Source organism: Sus scrofa, chromosome 7 (assembly GCF_000003025.6).
Source record: "Sus scrofa isolate TJ Tabasco breed Duroc chromosome 7, Sscrofa11.1, whole genome shotgun sequence".
Taxonomy (NCBI): domain Eukaryota; kingdom Metazoa; phylum Chordata; class Mammalia; order Artiodactyla; family Suidae; genus Sus; species Sus scrofa.
The window spans coordinates 54,653,972-54,670,689 of NC_010449.5; the positions used below are offsets into that span (position 1 = coordinate 54,653,972).

The window sequence follows — 16,718 nt, forward strand, 5'->3', positions numbered from 1 at the left end:
GGCCACCGAGCAGTACTATTCAAAGACACAAGAACTGGAAAACCATGGAGCAGAACCAAGTGTGTGGGGGTATGCGAGCACGCGCGCGCGCGCACACACACACACACACACACACACACACACACACACACACACAAAGTGGCAACAGATCCAAAGCTCTTTTCTGGAAGCCCCAATTTTTTTTAACACAAAGAGTCAGAACGACAGGAGTCCCTCACTATAACCCTCTGTTCAGGTTTTTCTTTCCCCAAACGGAAGAGAATATAGAGGAATAAATAAATGCTGAAATAAAACTTTTTGTTTTAAGTAACGTGACAACTGAATGAAAAACAAAGCAGAGGATTCTTTCTCCTTCTTCCCTCGAGAGCACCATGGTATGGGTTCTCTCAAAGGTAGGCCCAAAGGAGCTGGGAAATAGCCTTGAGAGGCTATTTCCATTCATATTCTAGGACTTCCATAGCTTCGGAATGGGGAATGGGCTTCAGGAGTTCCTGACAGATTTTATGCAGTGGTTTCTGGTGCAGTGCTGATCAGCCTTCCAAAGGATATGTGGTCTCACTCCACGAAACTTGAGCCACTGGACACATGGTTGGGTGAACAGGAAAAAGGAAGCTCCATTTTTCAAAATCCTGAAATATGTTGAAAAAATTAACATGAATGCAAATACCACTTTCCTTCTCTGGCTAAAATCACAACTCCCATCTCATTCCTTGCTCTCTCTCTTCCAGCCCTACTGTGCCTTGGCAGGGTAGCCCTCTCTGCCCTTAAGCATTTGCTTTTCAAGCTAGTCAAGTGTTCTCTTCTTGGTAAAAGCACATGCCATTGCAAAAGCAGTTTCAGACTCATAGAATTTTAGAATTGGACTTAGTTCCACAAACCAATGGGTAAGTGGATGGGGAACCAGTCTTGATTGAACGCCTACTGAGTGCCAGGCACTGTTAGTGTTTACCAGAATTATTTAAACTTCTCATTAACTACTGTTGTTACTCCCAGTTGCCAAATGAAAAATAATCAGGATGCATGCAGAAAAATTAAATGACTTGCTCAGGGCCATGCAACCTGTACACACCAAGAGGGATTCCAACTCTAAGATCTGCTTCCGAAGGCTACGTTCTTCCAGGCTGCTTTCAACTGAGCAAGGGTCATCTTAAGAGCTGAAAGGACAGTGGGACAATGACTGAGGTCCACCCTGCCTGCCACGTCCCCATCATCCTTCCCTAGCTGGCAGAGGCCAGAGGCTGCTGCCTTCACATCCTTTCTTCTCCTTATGGCTTGGTGACTCACTAACTTCCCTCCTCTCTCCTGGGACACGAGCCCCAAATCTTGCCACCAGTGTCCTGAACTACAGGTGAGTCCAGCAGTCGACCTGGAGCCTTCAAGCCCGGCAGCTGAGCTACCAGCCAGCCTCCCTCCTCCCAGCCCCAGAAGACGTCTGACCTTACCCAGCCCCCCAAACCAGCTGCGGTCACAAATGCCTCCCTCTCGGTACCCCGCCTCCATCAACATCAACCACTACCCAGCTTTCCGCGCTCTTATCTTTGCCCTGCCCACTCCAGGCTGGCTTTATCCTATAGCGTCTTGACCCACTGGCTAAAGACGTCAAGAATAACCAATTGTCGTGGAGCTCTCGGCTGAGGGCTCCGCCTCCACTCTGAGGAGTAGGTCCCCTGACCAATGGGCTACCCTCTGGATGTAAAAAGCCCTCGGGGCTCATAGAGCAGAAGCCGGGCGGCCCAATGAACGGGCTAGTTTCCGTGGTTAGGGGCGTGGTAGAAGCGGTCGTCAGGGGCGGGGCGGCAGTTGCTTGGGCGGGGCCGGTAGCGGCGGGAGCTGCACTGGCCAGGGGTTCCGGCTGCATTTCCATGAGCGCCGGCGGCAGCGGCGGAGCTGCGGAGACTGGACTGAGGGCGAGCTGGGCCGCTGTAGTCAACCGCGCTCAGGTAAAGCCACGGTCGAGCTAGCTCCGCTAAGCCGCGATCGAGCCCCGGATCAGTTGGGCTAAACCCCTGAGCCCCGCGGTCCTGTCGTGGCTCGGCCCATCGCGCCGTTGCCTGCGGCTCGGGATCCTCGGGGGCCTGTCACCTGGCGCCTCGGGGGTCCCCAGGGCCGTCGGGGAGGGAAGCAGCCTGGATCACATTGGGTGGGGTACGCCTTCCTGAAAGCTCTTTGTCCCCTCTCGCCTCGGGCACAGAGGCTGGGGACATTCCCGACTGCGGCCTCCCTGCCAGCCATTCCTGCATCCGTGCGCACCCTTGGGACCTCTGGGGTCTGAGGCAGGGGTCTTGGTGAAGGAGATATGGGACCCGCGCCTATAGGGAGAGGGCCGGGGGCCTAATTACAAACCCGGAATACCGGAGGGCCCTCTGTGTTTCTGGGCTCAAGAGGCGCACCCAGGACTGATAGGTTCAAGTTGGGAGGTAGCTTTTGACCCACTTGGAGGCGCACTTAGGGAGCTCGGCCCTGCGCCCGGCACCTTTCTAGGCTCTTCGTGATCTTTCCCCACAGTGAGAGCTGTCCAGCAGCAGGCCCTGCTAGGCGAGGCAGTCACCATCTCGACCTTGGAAGTGACCAGGCAGAGGCCAAGTGACAGCCACCTGTCAGGGATGCTTAGAAAGGACTCGAAAGGGAAGACTGCATGACCCACCTGTAAGGCCCTTCTCCACTCACAGAGGCACTCTGGGTGACCTTTAATGCCTACCTTGAGAAGAGTACTGCTGGGGGTCCATTAGTTTGAAAGTGGATGTTGTGTGGTCTCAACTCTCAAGAGTCTGTGCTAGCAAAGAGAATGGACCCTGCCAAGTAGCTTATTTAGCCATCATGAAACTCCTTAATTTGAACTACGTGGGCTGCCTCTAATCATCTTCCTAATTCCTCTCTCTTGGTTGCTCCACCTCCAGTGTGTTAGTTTGACTTGCATTCCAGTAACCAGATCCAAAGGCAGGCTCCAAGATCAGACTCAGGAGAGTTGCCGGGGTGGGGGTGGGAGACTGTAGGTTTGGCAGAGTTAATGTGATCTGGCCCCGAGCTTTTTAGAGTCCAAAAGAGAAGCCATCCAGTAGCCCCCTTTCACTGCCCCCTGTCATTTGCCTGAATAGAGTAGAATAATAATCTTCTGAAGGTCAGGAGGCAGAAGCAGAACCTTAGCACAACATTTTATCTGTTTTAGGATGAATTAACCTTTGAGTAACCAGTTAGAAAGCAAGCCAGTCCAAATCCTGATCGCCAACATGGACTGGTGGCATTTTCGAGCTGAAGCTACCTTAGATAGAACTCACCTAATCTGTCTTTAATGCACCGGTGAGGAGACGAAGGCCTGGGGAGGTCACAGGACTGACTGGTCATCACAGAGCTATGACTAAGGCATCTGTTGATCCTGGATCTGGCCAGTGCATGACTTGTTATTTCTACTCCTAGCCTACTTACCTTACTCTAGATGTTCAAGTTGTAAGGGAGTCCAACGAGGCTAAGAGCTCAGATTTGGGTGCAAGAGTGCCTGGATTTGAATCTTAGCACTGCTTCTTACTAGCTGTAACCTTGGGCAAATTACCTAACCTGTCCGTGCCTCTGTTTGCTCACCTTTAAAACAGGAATAATAATAGTACTTAGATTAGAAAGAAGGTGGTTTTGAGAATTACTTTATCTGAAGCATTTAGAATGGTGCCTGGCACCCAATAACCACCATAGATTTATTAAATACGATCTTCTGTTGCCTTTTCATACAGCTTTTCTTCATACCTACCACCAACTATTTTCTAGCAGGAGCTAATTTTTTTTCCTACCTCCTTTCCCCCAATTCATTAAACATATTCCAGATTTCATGGCAGCGTAGATATCTGCAGAGTTTTCCAACTCACATTGCATTTTATGTCTTATTTTTCTGTCTTTTATTGAATCAGGTTATTCATTTTCTGTTAGCCTTCTCTTTGTAATTACACTCTTTTTAGACTCCAAATCTCATTCTCTTAAAAAGGTGGGGGGGGGACTGTCCCTCAAAGTGATAAACAAAGTCGCTGATGATACCATTCTCTAGGGCATCCTTCCAAATATCTCTTCCCTCTGTTTGGCCCTCCTTCCCAGTTGTCAGTGTGATGCAGCTTGATTATAAATGGGTGAACATTTTTAGATTAAGATTTCATGAGCCACTGTATTAAGTGCTTTTCGGAAGTTCAAGGATCGTGTGTCAAATGCATTTAAGCAAGTTACTTAGTCATTGGAGCGCCAGCAGCGCCTGCCTTGCCTGGCAGAAGCACAAGCGTGTGACTGATTCTTGCTGGTAATCTAGCTCGTTCCCTAATTTTACTGCATTTTTTCCTGTTCTTTTCTTAAGCATGAAATAAACCAGATGGCATGTGCAGTGGAACAGTCCTCCTCTCGTTTCAGTTGGGGGACATTCCCTCTCTTTGTTTTCTGCTTTTCACCTGCATTCTCCGTATCACCTTCACTGCTCTGATAGATTTCTACTCTCAGTGTGCCAGCCAGTACCCTGGCCAACTGGAAGTACCTGTATCCTTGATTTCTTACAGGAATCCGGTCCTTTTGTTTTCCCTTCTCTGTTTTTACATGTTTTCTAGAATGAATGAAAGATGATCACTATTCGTGGATTGGCACCTTCTTTAGAGTTGATTCCGTGTTTGGGTTTTTTGTTTAGGACATTCTAAAACTTAGCCATCTTAGGATAATTGTTCTTGTTCCCTTGTGTGTTAATATGGGCCCCTTCCTTTCGCTCTTGTCATATCTTCTTGTGAAAAGGCTTCTCCTTTGCTGTTGTTCCTTATGTCTTCCACGTCCGTCTTCCTCCTGGGACTCTCTGGCAGGGCCCACCAAAAGCATAGTGGTTCCCCACCCCCTTGCCTCAGGCTCCTGCCCAGGAAGGGGCTTTCTTTGGTCCTGAGGCAGCCTGAGGTGGAGTCTTATTCTTGGCCTAAAACCTGGCTCTTTGAAAAGCACTAGGAGAGAGAGCTTTCCACCATCATGGAATTACATGCAGCAGAATTTCTGCCGTGACCTTCTGCTTACAGTATTCTGGGTTTTATTGTAATGCGGGTTTTGAGTTCTCCTTGGCCAATTTGAGAGTTCTCCTTGGCCAATTTGAGATTTTAAGCCTCCCCGTTTCATCTTGGGCTGTTCCATCCCTGGGAATAGAACACGGGGACGTCAGGCTGCCTCTCAATGCCCTCTGGCCCTCGGATTTTACAGAGGCTCTGCGTGTTCCAACCTTGTGGGCCAGTACATATCGTTTTTAACCCTCATGCTGCTATTTCTGTCTTGATACCTTGCTGACATCATCTCCCTTAGGGATCGTTTTCATATCTGCACGTTTGTTTTTGTTGTCTTAGTTCCAGGGCATCATGCTTTTGGCTTAAATGTTTTCTATTTATAAAATGGCTGGTGTGGGCGGGCCACCAGACCTATTGTTACCCATGAGGTTTGCCCACCAGGCCCAGCTGGGGGCAGGGCTTGTTACACAAGGACCCATTTTGTGATCTTTCGCAATAGTTAAAGTAGTAGACAGGTAAAGAGCATAGGAGAGAATTGGAGCACAGATACCCTTGGGTTGGCCCCGTTTCTGCTTTTCTTTTGTTGTCTTTAAGTGGAGGTTCATCGAGTTCAACAAACTGAGCATCTGGTGTGTGCCAGGAAGACAGCTGTCTAGATTAACAAGGCCATTTGGTTTGCTGCAGAAAGACTATTTTGTTTTTATTTTACATTTCTAAGTTTTCAGTGTTTTTAATTTTAAAAACGTTCATAGGCGATGCATGTATATGATGAAAGAAAATATTCCAAAGGCACAAAAGTAAGGTAGTACATACATCTCTGTCCACCCCTAACTCCCACTCCCTGGTGTTATTCCTTAGAGGTACCAGTGGTAACTGATTTCTTCATCCTCCGGAGGTGTTCCAGGCACAGCCAAGATATTTTATAACAGCTATTAGCAAATCCATTACTGCCATCTCTCCCTGGTACACAAATGGTAGCCTACTTACTGTACATGCCATTTGGAACCCTGCCTTTTTTCACTTAGCATTTCCTTGTATTATGGAAAGAGCTTCGGCCTCATTTTTCACGAAGGTGATCTGTTTTAGATCTGTTTTCCGTTTCTAAGCCCGCTAAGGACCAGTCTTATTTAGGCAACAGCTTCACGTGGGGATCCTTAAGGCATTTTGTGGCTATTTGGGGGCAAATATTTTTCTTCTCTACGTTTCGTAGCTCTGAGCCTAAGAAGAAGCTGGCCGAAGTGGAGGGTTTCTCCTGAAAGTCATCCCCTGAAGGAGAGAATGGAGCATTGAAAAATAAGGAGTGCTGGGCCTTTAGGCCCTTCGCTTGCCCTCTAGGCAGAATGTGCGGGAATTGCCAGGGGAAGCTTGGGGCGCTTCCTCTGGCCTGCCTGCTACGCCTTTCAGCATCCCTACCACGTCTCATCCTGGCCCCTCGCACCCCAGCCTTGGCTCTGTCTGTCTTCGCCCTTGGACATCAGAAAGGAGCCCTGCCCTTCATGGTGGGACTTCCTGTTGGGACAGTTTTGTTAAGCGCCTCACCCCAGAAAAAAACAGCTCTCACACCTGCACCTCTGAGAAGCATCTTTCCCACACATTCGGGAGTATGACTTTTGTTGCTCTCCTTAAGAGTGCTTCCCCTTGCCCACATCATCTGTCCATTTTCAAGGTCTCTGAGCCCCACACGGCCTTGTTAAAGCCTTCGCTGATGATTCCTCTAAGAATTTAGGGGTTCCTCAGGTTTGAATTCTCTGCGGCTGCACTTAGGTTTTGTAGAATCACACTGATTTAAACATGGTCTTCCGGTCTCATGTGGCTCCCAGCTCCTTCCTGCTGCTGTGTTTCTTTTCTTTCAATGTGCCTCAATCTTCATCTTGCTTGTATTTCCCTCCAAGTCTAGTTTAGAGTCACCTTGAAACTGAATGGACTCTTCAAGATGTTAGTCAGCTGGTCTAATCGGGAGTCCTTACTTTTCCTTTCTTTCTTTCTTTTTTTTTTTTCGGCTTTTTAGGGGTTCCTAGGCTAGGGGTCGAATCGAAGCTGTAGCTGCCAGTCTACACCACAGCCACAGCAATGCAGGAGCTTTAACTCACTGAGCGAGGCCAGGGATCGAACCTGCATCTTCATGGATCCTAGTCGGGTTCTTAATCACTGAGCCACGATGGGAACTCCCTGGATCTATGCTTGTTGCTGGGTGTCCACATTATGGATCAGTTGTACTGTAGATTCAACTGATTATATAATACTTGGAAAGGCAAGTGATGTTATCAGTTACTCTTTGGAGTCTGTCTGGGGTGGAAGAGATAGAAGCTTTGAAAAACTGCCCCCATTTCTGCACAATCATTCTGGGCATGCATTTGTGTACTGTTTACTTAGTTGTGTCAATGAGAACCCCCCCCCAAAAAAATCAGGAAGTCCAACATAGGATTGCCAAATTTTAAGTTTTTCATACAAGCCAATAAGAAAGCCATGTCAAAATTACCATTGTGCACGGCAGAAACGAATCCAACCAGTATCCATGAGGATGTGGGTTCAATCCCTGGCCTCATTCAGTGGGTCAGGAATCCGGCATTGCCGTGAGCTGTGGTGTAGGTCACAGGTGCTGCTCGGATCCCTCGTTGCTGTGGCTGTGGGGGAGGCCGGCAGCTGCAGCTCCTATTCGACTCCTAGCCTGGGAACTTCCATATGCTACAGGTGCAGCCCTAAAAGTGAAAAAAGTAATATAAAAAAAGAAAGCCCTGTCATTTCCCATCATTGCCATCATTTAAGAAAAGACATTTTAACACCAAAAAATGTGGGAAGGTCTGTATCCCAGAATAAAGAGCATCCTTCTAAACAGAACATAGTTAGATTGATGAAAAGGTTGAGTTCATGGAAATTGAGTCATGGCATTGGAGAGGGCCCGGAGTAGAGTATCCTATTCAAGGAAGGTTCCACTTTTTCAGTTTCCTTAAACAATGCCCGCTGTTCTCTTGCTGGGAAACCAGGCCATTCACTTAGCCAGTAACCGAGCCAGGGCATCATTCAATGTGGTTTGGGGCCCTGTTTTTCCAGGTGGTGTGGACCACACTGTGTCAATATGCAGTCGTAACATCATATCACAGCGATGTGAGCTGATGGTGGGAATTGTTCTTGGACTTGGTGGGGGCTGGTGTGGTCCTGTCTAAAGTACCATGTTGTAGTTCTTTAAGACGAGGGATAGGGGAGGCTGGGGCCGGGTCTCCACAACCCGCCAGAATGAAGCCCTTTGATGTGATGTGTTTACGCATCAGTCTTTTGAAGTGTATGCTTGCACTTATTAAATTCTGGATGTAATACGTCACTTGGTGGCTCATATTGTTTCTGAGATATAATGTACATCTCACCCGAGTTGGTACCTTTTGTTCCCCTCCAACAGTAAGTACCACAACTTTCCTTCTTGTGTTATGGGTGTTTCCCAATCCAAGACCAGGGATATATTCCTGAGTTTCTTGGAGCTCTCCTTAAATTAAGAACACCCAATTAGGAGTTCCCATCATGGCTCAGCGGCAACAAATCTGACTAGTATCCATGAGGACGCAGGTTCGATCCCTGGCCTCATTCAGTGGGTTAAAGATCTGGTGTTGCTGTGAGCTGTGGTATAGGTTGCAGGTTCTGATCCCGAGTTACTGTGGCTGTGGGGTAGGCCGGCGGCTACAGCTCCAATTTGACCCCTACCCTGGGAACTTCCATATGCCACCAGTGTAGCCCTAAAAAGACAAAAAAAAAAAAAAAAAAAAAAAAAAAAAGGAATGCCCATACTTTTTGGTTTTGTGTTACAATAAGTAGAAATACTTTAAAAGTGTGTCCTGGGTCACTGGGACAACCTAATTATATCAGGCTCCTGCCACGCCACCTCAGGACCCCTTATTTGTGTGTGAATTTCTGATGAGCTAGAGCCAGGTTAACCTACTACAGAGGGAAATGAAGGGATGGACTTAATGTGGAGAAGAGGAGATCGCCTCGGGGGAAGCCAAGAGTACAAATAAAAGCTGAAACAGTGGTCCCAGCAGAGGAAAGGGACACGAGAATATGTCCCCGCACTGCACCCGGTACTCTCAGGCCCTGAGACCTACCTAGGAGCTGGTGGGAGCCCTCTTTGTTGTCTAGGGAATTTCAGGTCTGCAAAATGGCACCAGCCTCATTATATTCATGTAGTTCATTTGAATCCTACAGTTTGGGTAGTTTTCTTTGTATTTATTTGCGCATTTGTTTTAGTCTGCATAATTGTCAAAGTACTAAGAAAAGTTATGTTGGGAGTGAGGAGGGAGTGGCTTGGACTGGTTGTTTAGGGTTAATAGATGCAAACTAGTGCATTTGGAGTGGATAAGCAATGAGGTCCTGCTATACAGCGCAGGGAACTATATTCAGTCACTTGTGATGGAATGTGATGGAGGATAATGTGAGAAAAAAAATGTATGTATGTGTGTACATATATATACGTATATATAAACATATATATATATGTATATATATATATATATGGCTGGGTCACTTTGCGGTACAGCAGAAATTGACAGAACATTGTAAATTAACTATAATAAAAATTTTTTTTAAAAAGAATGGATAAGGGAATTCCTGTCGTGGCTCAGTGTTTAACAAATCCGACTAGGAACCATGAGGTTTCAAGTTCAATCCCTGGCCTCACTCAGTGGGTTAAGGATCCAGCGTTGCCGTGAGCTGTGGTGTAGGTTGCAGACGTGGGTCGTATCCCGGGTTGCTGTGGCTGTGGCTGTGGCATAGGCTGGCAGCTACAGCTCCAATTAGACCCCTAGCCTGGGAGCCTCCATATGCCACGGGTGCGGCCCTAAAAAAACCAAAAAATAAAAAATAAAAAGAATGGATAAGCAATGAGGTCCTACTCTATAGCACAGGGAACTATATCCAATCTCTTGGGATAGTACATGATGGAAGATAGTATGAGAAAAAGAATGTATGACTGGGTCACTATGCTGTACAGCAGAAATTGACACAACACTGTAAATCAACTATACTTTAATTTTTAAAAATCTATTAAAAAAAGAAAAGTTATGTCTAGTTTCATGTTAGGACATTTTAAGAAATGGTATAATAAGTAATAATCGAATCAAAGTAATTCAATTTAAAATTTCAAGTTCACCCCCCGGCTTTGGGCGACGGTCAAACCTTCAGTCCCTGGGCTCATGAGTCACTTCAGGCTCCTGAATTTGAAAGACCCCCGTGTAGGAAACTAACCTCAAACAGAGATTTCTGGTCATGTTTGTGCCGTGTGTGGCACCTTTCCACATGTTGAGAACTCCTGAGTCTAAATGAAGAGCTAGTTTGCATCATGGCCACACCACCTTAATGAGATCCTATTTGTGAGTGCAGCCAACACTAAGTGTCCGCACCAATGGAGGGGAGCCCTCCCCCCAGAGTAATTTCTTTGATTGTTTTTATGTAATTTTGGAGTGAGTGATAAAGTGTTTTTATTGCTATTCTCGTGACCCACGCGCCGACCAGAAGGGCCATAGCTGGGAACAGCCTGAAGTGACTCATGAGCCCAGGAACTAAAGGTTTGACCGTCGCCCAAAGCTGGGGGTGAACTTGAACCTCAGTGACTACTGAGACTGTTTGTACTGTTGCTAAATAGGCATTCATTCATTTATTAGCTTTTACGATGGGCATTTTAAAGCTGTACAGAAGTAGAAGGAATTGTTTAGGGAACTCCCACGTAGCCAATACCATTTTCAACAGGGATCAACGCGTGACCACTTCTGTCTCCTTTTCCAGCTGCTGCCCCAGCTCGCATCACTTTTGAAGTAGACCCTAAAAACCATGCAGCTGTATCTCTCCATATTTCTGTCATATTTCTTAGAGATAGGGATTCCTTTATTAAACCTAACCACAGTACTAGTGGTACTTTTTTTTTTTTTTTTGTCTTTTTGCCATTTTTAGGGCCGCTCCCACGGCATATGGAGGTTCCCAGGCTAGGGGTGGAATCGGAGCTGTAGCCACCGGCCTACACCAGAGCCACAGTAACTCGGGATCCAAGCCGTGTCTGTGACCTACACCACAGCTCATGGCAATGCTGGATCCTTAACCCACTGAGCAAGGCCAGGGATCGAATCCTCAACCTCATGGTTCCTAGTCAGATTCGTTAACCACTGAGCCACAACGGGAACTCCCTAGTGGTACTTTTTTAAAAAGTTAAGTCATTCCTTAAAGTCGGCTACTTAATCATTGTTCAAAGTTCTAGTCATTCAAAAATGTCAAAAGTACTCTTCTTCTTCAGTTTAATTTTTTTTTTTTTTTTGCCCAAGCCACAGCAGTGACAATGCTGGATCCTTAACCCACTGAGCCACCAGGGAACTCTCAGTTTAATATTTTTGAACCAGGATTCAAATAAGGTTCACACACTGTGGTTGATGGCTCTGTCATTTCTGTCTCTTTTAAACTAGAAGTCTATTTCTTTTTCTTTTTTTTCTCTGCAGTTCTTTTGTAGAAACTGGGGTATTTTTCCTGTAGAGATATTTATTTTGGAACAAGTAATACACTCACACAGTGTAACATTCAAAAGCTACAACATGGTAAACGCCTGCCCCAGGAGTTCCCTCATGGCTCAGCAGGTGAAGGATCTGGCATTGTCGCTGCTGTGGCCCTGGTTACTGCTGGAGCGAGGGTTCCATGCCTGGCCTGGGAACTTTCACATGCTTCGAGTGCAGCTAAAAACAAAAAACAAAAATCCTCCCCCCGAGGCAGCAAATGCTGCTAGTATCTCATATGTTGTTTCAGAGACATTTTATGCATATCCCAGCAAATGAGTGTATATTTCTCTCCTTTACCTTCCTTTTTTATGTAACTGGTAGCATAGCCTGTGTGTTGTTCTGTCCCTTGCTTTGTTCTCTTAGCGTGGACTGATGATGCAGTTTAGCAAATTTCCTCATGGATTGTTTGGCACTATTAGCCTTCTTAAGTATCCAGTGATGACATGGCTGCTCTCTAAAAGTTGAGGGAAACAATATTCCTAGGACGATGTGGTTGCACTAGAGTCTTTCAGCAAACATGTGTTTTTAAAATTTTAACAACACACATTCATCGAGTCCTCTCTCTGCTGGGCCTCTGCCGTCCAGGCTCCCCCTGGAGCCTTAGACGCCCTCCGCGCCACTGTTGGCCCAGGCTTGGCCCGGAGGTGGCTTTCCATGAATGCTTGCTGAGCTCTCAGCCCCTCTCGACTAGCTCCCTGGGTGGCCTGAACTGTATTCACACTGTAGACTTTAGCTTCTCAGATTCCAGATACCCTGGCTGCAATTCCCTTTTCTATTCTGACCATGTAAATAAAGCGCTCACTTGCTCTTGTCAATGACATTGAAAAATGTGCCCTTCTAAATAGTAAGATAATGGAAAATGCCAAGTAGATTATAGCCAAGGATATTTTTCCCAATTTAGAAAATGTAGTCCCTTTCCCTCGGCCCGTCATTAGTATCACCCATCGGTCTATTTATTGACTCTGCATAGAAAGCTGGATGTTACACTGAATTTGCAAGAGAAATCTTGACTTTGCCACCCAATTTGTTTATGAGAGGAATGCAAATTTCTTTAAGGCTCTCTTTGGGAGAGGACTTTCCAGCTCTGTGAAGGGCTTCTAAGACAGACAGGTGCCGGGTCTCCTCTGCATTCCTAGAGCCTTTCCCAGGTCTGGCGCAGGTGGCTCTCTAGGCTTCAGATTCCTCACTTGCAGTCATAATAAGTCACAGAACTGTCATAAGTACCAAATGAAGTAATGTCTGGGGACACACTTTGTAAACAGTAAATTATGTATTGGTCTCCGCTGTCAGCACCAATGCACTTTGTGACCCATTTGAGGATTAATCGAGGTAATGTATTTAAATCACAAGCAGTTGATAAGCTGTAGAGCTACACAAATAGGCATTTTATTTTCATCTCGTTCTGCTCCTTCCTTTGGAAGATATGATGACTTGTTAGTTACTATTAGCCAGAGGGCGCTTACTGCATCCTGGGATAAGGGTCTTTGACCTCCCTAACCTGCAGTTCACAAACTCACTATCTTCTCTTGGGGAGGCTGATAGACAAGCTAATGGTCTGGAATGGGTACAGCAACATGTTCTACATTTGAGCTCTACCTGGTACCTGCAAAAGATGGTTAAACTAAAAAAAAAAAATTTTTTTTTATTTTAAAAAAAGATGGTTAAACTGGGATTGGTAGTGATCACTTGTAGGTAAGTTAGTAACTGGACTAACCAGGCTTGAAGACCCAGGCTTTGGGCTCTGCCCTGGGCCCCTCTGGCCTTTGTGGGATAAAGTGAGCCCCTCTTTTGCCTTCTCTGGTGAACACACCATTGCTAAGTCATCGTGTTTGCATTTAAAATGTTTACTGTGCAATTCCCACCATGGCACAGTGGGATGAGACTCCAAATGCAGCTGCTCAGGTCTCTGTGGAGGCACGGATTTGATCTCTGGCCGGGCACAGTGGGTTAAAGGATCCGGCATTGCCGCAGCTGCCACATAGATTACAGCTGTGGCTTGGATTCAATCCCAGGCCTGGGAACTTTTATATGCCATGGATGCAGCCGTTAAAAAATAACAATACGAAAATAAAATGTTGATTGTAATAGCAGGACACTCTTATCATCCCCATATTAATGGGTGAGGAAACTGAGGTGCAAGGAGGTTAAGAAACTTGCCTCAAATCTTAGAACGAGTAAATGGTAGGGTTGTGATTCAGGCCAGATCTATCTGTTCCCAAAGTCTGTCACCCAACAGCAAGTGGCCTCACCACCCCGCCATCAGTGCACACCCACAGGAAGCATCTCCATGAAGAAGTCTTCGTAACAACACTTGTTCTGACCTATTTACACAGACCAGTTTCAGATACCATAGATATTTAAGGATGGATTTTTCCATTTTTCTTAGCTATTAAAAAGGATTCCTATTTTTTAATTCCACTAACCTCTAATCTAGGTTAACCTAGGATTAACTGTATTCAGCTTATATTTTCTGGATCAGATAAGCTCAGGTCAGATGGAAAATGCCATAGACAATTTTGTTGCATTGATGTTTTGGGGTGAAAAGCAGAAATCATGAGTCTTCTAATGGTATTTCAGTATTTAGCTGAATATCAGCAATCAGTGGGGAGTTCCTGTTGTGGCACAGTGGAAATGAATCTGACTAGCATCCGTGAGGACTCAGGTTCAATCCCTGACCCCGCTCAGGGGGTTGAGGATCCAGTACTGCAGTGAACTTCGGTGCAGGTTGCAGATGCGGCTCAGATCCCACATTGCTATGGCTGTGGTGTAGGCCAGCAGCTACAGCTCCAATTCGATCCCTAGCCTGGGAACTTGGATATGCCGTGGGTGTGGCCCTAAAAAAGGCAAAAAAAAAAAAAAAAAAAAAAATCAATGGATAGTTTTCTGCCTACCTTCTCTCCTTTTTTTTTTTAAAGATTTTTTTTCTATTATAGCTGATTTACAATGTTCTGTCAATTTCTGCTGTACAGCAAAGTGACCCAGTCATATATCATGTTCCATCACAGGTGACTAGATGCCGTTCCCTGTTCTGCCTGTCTTCTCTTTAGGCATCTTTCCTTCCTTTTTTTTTTTTTTTTTTTTTTTTTTTGTCTTTTCTAGGGCCACTCCCTCCGCATATGGAGGTTCCCAGGCTGGGGTCTAATCGGTGCTGTGTCTGCGACCTACACCACAGCCACAGCAATGTGGGATCCGAGCCTCTTCTGCAACCTATACCCTCACGGCAACACCAGATCCTTAACCCTCTGAGCAAGACCAGGGATCAAACTCACAATCTCATGGTTCCTAGTCGGATTCGTTCACCACTGAGCTACGACGGGAACTCTGATCTTGCTTTCCTTTATCTTCTCTTTAGGCACCTTTCCTTTCTTCTCCATAGAACAGCCTGTTTTTGCTTTGAATTCTCCATCTTTATTTGTGAGGAGTTTCTGAAGTAGATTTATAACTCTCTGAACCTTTAGACAAACAGCAGGAAAATAAAAAGAAATATGGCTTTGGAGGTTCTGGAAAATAAAAAGAAATATGGCTTTGGAGGTTAGCTTCTCTGAGTGAAGAAAAGTGGAAAACTTTCATTTAGGTGGATAATTATTTGCCTGAACTTCAAGATGTTCTTTAAAATATCCAAGAGCTACAACAGCCCAGGTCACACTGAGCTTTTTCTCTTGACCTGTGGTAATATGGCACTTACTCATAATGGCCTGTACCTCTCAGCCTGATGTAATAACCTCCTCATGAGAAAATTCTCCTCAAGGGATCAGAATGGTAATATGTTAGGCCTTTTCCACAGGCTCTGCCCATCAATAAATATTTACCGAGTGCCCACCCCAAGCTCCACACCCTAAATATAAACTTGTATAGAGGGGAGTTCTCATCGTGGCACAGCGGAAATGAATCCGACTAGGAACCATGAGGTTGCGGGTTCAATCCCTGGCCTCACTCAATGGGTTAAGGATCTGGTGTTGCCATGAGCTGTGGTGTAGGTTGCAGATGCAGCTCAGGTCTTTCGTTGCTGTGGCTATGGCGTAGGCCAGCAGCTGTAGCTCTGATTAGACCCCCAGCCTGGGAACCTCCATATGCCCCGGGTGCGGCCCTAAAAGAGCAGAAAGACAAATAAATTAAAAAGTAAATAAATAAACTTGTGTAGAATTAAGTTTGAATTACGCTAAGGTTTGAATTAGAAGGGCATAGACCAGAATCCCCAACAGAGATCAAAGAAATATGAATCATCACTTTTATGCGGAGATGAGGCTTGGAGATTTTCCAGTCATGAAAGGGTATTTGCAGGAGGTCCCATTGTGGCTCAGTGGAAATTAACGCGACTGGTATCCATGTGGATGCTTGTTCGATCCCTGGCCTCGATCAGTGGGTTAAGGATCCGGTGTTGCCGTGAGCTGTGGTGTAGGTCACAGATGCAGCTTGGATCCTGCATTGCTTTGAACCCTAGCCTGGGAACCTCAATATGCCATGGGTGTGGCCCTAAAAAGACAAAAAAAAAAAAAAAAAAAAGACAGAAAGATTTGCAAAATGTGAAGGTTGGAAATGGTAAGATTTTTAGGGCCTGGAGGGGATAGCCCTCAGATGAAGGTTCCTGAAAAGTTCAGCAGGTTGTACAAAAACGATCTGGATGCCTTGGGGGCTCAGGGTGACATTTAAGGAGTTAATGACAACACTTGTCCAACGTCCCACGGGTCAGGTTATGCACAAGCCCAGTGAAGGCTTCTCACACCTACCAACGCAGGTGTGTCCCCAGTGGGCCGGCCAGCAGTCTCCATCAAGGCACCGTCTTCCAGGCTGAATGTCTGTAATCCCTCCGGGAAGTAAAGCCCTGAAGCTTCTTGCACAATGGCTCACTCCCACTGCTCCCAAACCCGTCCCGCTAGCCCTGCCGGCCAGTCTCCTAGCTGCCCAGCATTCCCAGACTTCAGCTCCGCCTGTGGGGTCTCTACCCACCCCACCCCCACTTCTTCTGTTCTGTCCCTTACCGTGGTCGTCCAGCTACCCGAGTCTACCTCCTCCTTCTCTCTGCCTTTCTTTGATTTCCTCTATACTTATAGTTGGAACGTCAGGATTTCATTTTTAATTATACATGGTTTTGCACTGTTTTCTAATTATTTCCTGGATGCATGTATTTTCTTCTTTCATTGTCCCCACAGAGTTTAGAATGGAACTGAAGCTTTTGGTACCTGTGGAGAACAGGGTGGAA

General features: G+C 46.1%; 1 protein-coding gene and 1 non-coding gene across 2 annotated transcripts in view; one reads left to right on the plus strand and one right to left on the minus strand.

The window, feature by feature from the left end:
- Positions 284-1,541, minus strand: LOC102161272. Its single transcript, XR_001308352.2, has 3 exons — positions 1,443-1,541; positions 1,070-1,154; positions 284-629 (listed from the first exon to the last, which is right to left on the minus strand). It is a non-coding gene; the product is annotated as an uncharacterized LOC102161272 (transcript).
- ABHD2 (abhydrolase domain containing 2) overlaps positions 1,723-16,718 on the plus strand; it is a 120,447-nt gene continuing 105,451 nt past the window's right edge. Inside the window, exon 1 of the mRNA XM_001925989.7 lies at positions 1,723-1,940. The gene's annotated coding sequence lies outside the window, so the exon portion shown is untranslated. The remainder of the gene's footprint in view (positions 1,941-16,718) is intronic.